The sequence below is a fragment of the Lactuca virosa genome, chromosome 4, assembly GCF_052849685.1.
Source record: "Lactuca virosa cultivar CGN04683 chromosome 4, Lactuca_virosa_CGN04683_v6, whole genome shotgun sequence".
NCBI lineage: Eukaryota > Viridiplantae > Streptophyta > Magnoliopsida > Asterales > Asteraceae > Lactuca > Lactuca virosa.
Window position 1 is genome coordinate 228,559,432 of NC_136429.1, and position 5,478 is coordinate 228,564,909.

The 5,478-nt window shown below is 41.7% G+C and overlaps 1 non-coding gene across 1 annotated transcript; it reads left to right on the forward strand.

The window, feature by feature from the left end:
- The first annotated feature begins 1,270 nt into the window (after window positions 1–1,270).
- Window positions 1,271–1,377, forward strand: LOC145110236 (small nucleolar RNA R71). Its single transcript, XR_013709618.1, has one exon. It is a non-coding gene; the product is annotated as a small nucleolar RNA R71 (small nucleolar RNA).
- The last annotated feature ends 4,101 nt before the right edge of the window (window positions 1,378–5,478 follow it).

Below are 5,478 nucleotides of genomic sequence, written 5' to 3' on the forward strand. Positions count from 1 at the left end.
GCCCCCCGAATTAGTCAATGCTCGTGTGGACATTATGTTCCCAAATTGACAAGGTACGGTGATGCTTCCCGGATCGCCCCTCTTTTCTGGCAGTTCATTCAACACGATCTCAGCCACTTCTGCCATATCTTATCTAGTTATAAAGAGGTTTTTAAGTAAGCTTGCATATTTTGGCGTTTGAATTATCGTTTCTATAAAAGGAATATTCACTTGAAGTGCCCTTATGTGCTCCATAAACCATCTATATTCTTGAATCTGCTCATTAGGTATGGCTCGGCTCGGAAATGGCAAAGGGGCCCGGTAAGGTTTCAAAAGAAAGCTGATCGTGTCATCAGGTCATGGACTCGTCGAGTCCATGTTGGCGACTGGGCGAGTCGAGTCGGGTTTACTTGACTCCCAACTATTTTCCTCTTCTATTTGCACCTTGTTAGGATCCTTCTGGATAGGGGTCAGAGGAGTGAAAATTGTTTTAGAATCTGTTATTATTGCCTTCACATGTGCCATTCTGGGATTCTGTTCGGTATTGCTAGGAAGTTCACCGGTTGCTCTTTGGTTGATTTGTTTTGCAAGCTGGCCTAACTGTTTTTCAATGTTATGAATAGATTCTTGCTGATTCCTGAGCATATTTTGTTGATCCATCATCATAGATTGGTGCTCTCTAAGCATATTTCGTTGCTCCTTCATTTCAGCTTCGGTATCATTGTGCTTTTTCTCGGACGCGGCTACAAATCTTGTGAACATATCCTCCAAATCAGATTTTTTCTCCAGCACCGGTTCCTCTTTTTGATAAAAGCCCCTTTCTTTTTGCTTATACTTCTCCTCCTTTGCCTTTTTGTACTCATCATAAGGTAGCCATTCTTTTTTTGGTTTTCGCCAATTGTCATCAAACCTACCACCACTCAAATAGCACACTTGTACTTTCCGGTTCCCATTCTTGTCAAGATCACAATCTTTAGTGAGGTGAGGTCCTCTACAGTTTTCACAACCCACTCTAATGGCATGGATGGATTGGTCCATCTTAGTCATTCTTCGATCCAAATTCTCTAACTTAGCTATCATTGCCGTCATGCTATCATTAACTGAGTTCACTACCCCTCTACTTAGCTCATTCCTTGGGTTATGATATTCTCTAGAGTGCTTATAGAATTCTTCAATTAGCTCTTTTTTCACCAGGGGTGCCTTCTTCGTGAGAGGTCCTTGTGAATCAAGGAGCTGCCTAGTTGTTACATTTACTCAATCATAGAAAATAGAGACTTCTTGTTGACTATTCAAATCATGATGTGGGCAGTTCCTTAGTAAGCCTTTATATCTCTCCCATGCCTCATAAAGTGACTCTCCAGCTTGTTGTTCAAAAATAGCTATGGCTTTCTTTAACTTGGCTATCTTTGAGGGAGGGCAAAACTGGTCTATAAATTCTGTTTTCATTTTAGCCCAAGTAGTGATGGATCCGGGAGGAAGTGATTTCAGCCAATCTTTCGCAGCTCCCTTGAATGTGACCGGAAGCATACGAAGTAAAACAGTGTCACGAGCCACATTGGGGACATTAAAGTATTCGGCAATATCGTTGACCTCGTCAAGATGCTTGTGTGCGTCTTCATGGTCCTTCCCGTAGAATGGAATCTCCTTAAGTTGAGCAAGTATGTGGCCCTTAAGTTCAAAAGTGGCAGTTGAGGGAATCGCGGGCTGCACGAGTCCCGGGGCGGTATCGTCACGTATCCTTTTCTTCCATTCACCCATGGGAACTTCATCAATGTTAGCCATGGTGTTAGCTAGTTCGCCCTTTATGTCGCTTTCTTCTTCAGATTCTCTTTCTTCTTTTTTGGATTCGTACTCGGTATCATCCTTCTTCGGGTGTTCGTCCGCTACTGAACAGATGCTGGAGTCTCCTGCTTTCTTGCCCTTTTTCTTACTAAAAACAGACTTGAGATTCTTTAAAGGCGAATTCTTCGATGTTGCGGTTTCTCCTACGGTTTTGCCTTTGTTTTTCTTCAAAGTTGCTTCCGGGTCTTCAAGTGGTGGTATCAAAGGTGTACCTCCTCCTCTGGTCATAAACGAACTGCAAACAAAACAGAAAACACGCGTAAAAAGAACAAAAATAAACTAAAAACGAAACTATGTATTCAGCGATGGACTAGTCGAGTAGCTTCGATTGCACTCGGCGAGTTCAAGGCTAAAACAGAACAAAAATTAACAAAAACTCTAAAAACAGAAAAACTTAGAACTTATCCTAATAATTAAAGAAGTAACTTTGTCCAAGATAGATCTCACACAAAGGGTCTATTATACTAGAAATTAGGATTAATTTTTGAACCGTTCCCCGGCAACGGCGCCAAAATTTAACTAATGTAACCAACCCCCTACCCCACACTTAATTTATGCAATGTCCCCATTGCATATTATGCATGATAAAGAACAATAAAATAAAGAGTGAATTGGAACAAACTCCCCTGGGATTGTAGTGGCGAGGTTGATCGTCTTCATTTAACGCACCATCTACAATTGACTTTAGACATGGGAACAACTCATCCATGGCTTGGGTGTCAAATCTTGTGTGGTACGGCTCCAAATATGCAGGAAAATGGCCTAAAAAATTTTTAGAAATGAATATTCAAAGAGTATGAGTAAGGCCCTTATCAAATGCAGTCAAAATGTAAGTCTTGAGAAGGGAATATTAAGTGTCTCGTCGAGTATATATGACAACTCGGTGAGCAGAAGTGTTTCTAGCAGAAAAGTCACAGTTTTGCAAAGGCACTCGTTGAGTCCAAGTTATGAACTCGGTGAGTACGACGCTAAGTGGAAAAATAAAGCTTCTGCTTCGAATCCATTTCTGCTGTGGTTGGTAATGGCAAGTTAGTGTCGCTCCTTCATTTTCTTCAACAACTGACACTCTTTAACCCTCTTTACCAACGGACTCGACCTTAAACTCAAAACTTGAACATTCTCATCTAGACCCAACCCTTACTTTAGCGTGGACATTAAGACTCTTGCATGCATCCTAGCTTCAATCTGAAAAGATAAGACAAACACAAGTGATAATAAACAAATTCCTACTTTAACATCCTAAAAAGTTACAAAACCCACAAAAGAAATAAAAATAATTTTCAAACATCCAAATTAAAAACAAAACAAAACATCAATCTTCTTCCTCCTCTTCGTTTCCTCCATCTCCACTTCCACCAGCTTGGTTTCTTCTCTGATTTACTCTCTCCTCCCAACTTGGAACGTAGGGATATCCGGGCCCGGGCCTAGGCGCAATGTTCATTTGTTCAAATAAATAAACAAATGATTCGTTATGATAGTTCATGCTTCGTCCAAGGTCGTCTTGGTACCTTCTTAATTCCATGCTGTACCAGTCCATTGGTAGCTCATCATCCACCGGAATGACCGGTGGGTCTTCACGGACGTGTTCCCTCCTTGGCCTTACCCTTCTTCCTGGCTCCTCGGGCTCCAAAACCGCATCCGCATCCGGGATTCGAAAATTTCCCCCACCAGAATCTTCAACGATCCTTGCCCTCCTATATAAAGTGGTGCTAAGCGGAGGAGAAGGGATCATTGTCAATGCATTTGCTGCCCCTTTGTCTAAAACCCCATATGATCTAGCCAGCTTCGTAACAAACATGCCCCCATTGATTTTTGAAGTGATCCGCTCCTTGACCGCTCCCTCTGCTAAATATTTTGCCAAGCAATATGGCAAATTGCAGAAAACATCGGGAGTGATTATGCTCCACATATAGAAAATATCTATTAGTGGGCACCTTATCATCATGCTTTCGCATATTAATAGTGCTTGCGATAAGACGATGTATCAGGCGATGAATTGGGGAACGGATACTCCCCTCTTGAGCAGACGATGGAATGTAAACCCGGTTGGCAATTGTGTTCCACCAAGTGGATGCAACCACATCTTCGGGCAAGTCCTTGTGGCACTGCTCCAGGAATGATTCAAAGTTTTCGGACATGATCACATGTTGATCATAAATTCCTAATCTCCATGCGAGCTCCGCGATACTGCGTTGGCGTAGCTCCCCTCCAAGACGGAAAGTGATGATGCCCGGATTATAATAATCATTTCCACCTCGGAAGGAGATAGTGGCAAAGAACTCCCAGCATAGTTCCTGTTTACAATGGGGGCATGTTTGTTACGAAGCTGACTAGATCATATAGGGTTTTAGACCAAGGGGCAGCAAATGCATTGACAATGATCCATTCTCCTCCATTTATCACCACATTATATAGGAGGTCAAGGATCGTTGAAGATTATGGTGGGGGACATTTTCGAATCCCGGATGCAGATGCGGTTTTGGAGCCCGAGGAGCCAGGAAGAAGGGTAAGGCCAAGGAGGGAACACGTCCGTGAAGACCCACCGGTCATTCCGGTGGATGATGAGCTACCAATGGACTGGTACAACATAGAATTGAGAAGGTAGCAGGAAAAAGAAAAGTAAAAGAAAGCAAACTCTAAACTCGGGTTGCCTCCCGGTAGCGCTTCTTTTTAAAGAGTCATTAGCTGGACTCCTTCCCGCTTTACGTTTCTGAGTTTCCCTTAATTGGGAATTCATGCTTAATCTTTTGTTGTTTATACTTTGTTTTGTAAGAATGTATTTTTCTCTTATATGCCCTTCGCAATTCTTCTTTCCTTTCCCGTATAGCATCTTCTTCAAACTCTCACTTTACCCTCTTTCCATGCTTCTTTTTCTTAACTCCTTCCTGTTTATACCCTATTATTTTCCTTCCTCCTCGATCTTTCTCGATTGCCTTTTTGGTCATTAACTCATCATCCGGTGTTTTGAAAGTAAAAACTTCAAACGTAGTAGAGACAAGGGCATGAGGCTTGGTTCGTTTGCTTTTGGTTGACATGGCTTATTGATCTAGCATATGTAATTCACTGAAAGAGTTATGCTTATCATTATTCCAAGTTTTTAGTATCCCCTTTATCTTCTAAACTTTCCTTATTCTCATCTTGGACAGCCTCATCATATTGCACTTTTGTTTCAAGACAAGCCAAATAGGCATTCTCAAAGTGGATAAAATCTTTAATAGCTTCGCCTTCCTCTAGTAGATTCTCCAAGTGATCAGGCAAAACGTGCATATCTGGTCCAGAAAGAATACTCATGGGTTGCAAACCAAAATCTTCAACAAATCGGAATTGTTCGTACGTACTCGTCAAGTCAGACGATGCTACTCGGCGAGTCAGTGGGCTTCCAACACTTTTGAGGCTTTCATGATAATCAGCTTCCCCAATCAGCCTCTCTATCTCCTCCAGATCTTCTTTGGCATCAAAATTTTCTTCCAAAGACCCCGGCAACGGCGCTAAAAACTTGATGTGTGTGAAACTAACTAGTTTTATCCTACTTTTTAATTATGAATTTGACACACAAAAGGCAGTGGACTTGTCAATTGGTGGTATAATTTAGAAAACAGGGTATCGAACTTAGGGAACGAAAATTAATCTAACTACTAGAATTATCTAAAACAAATA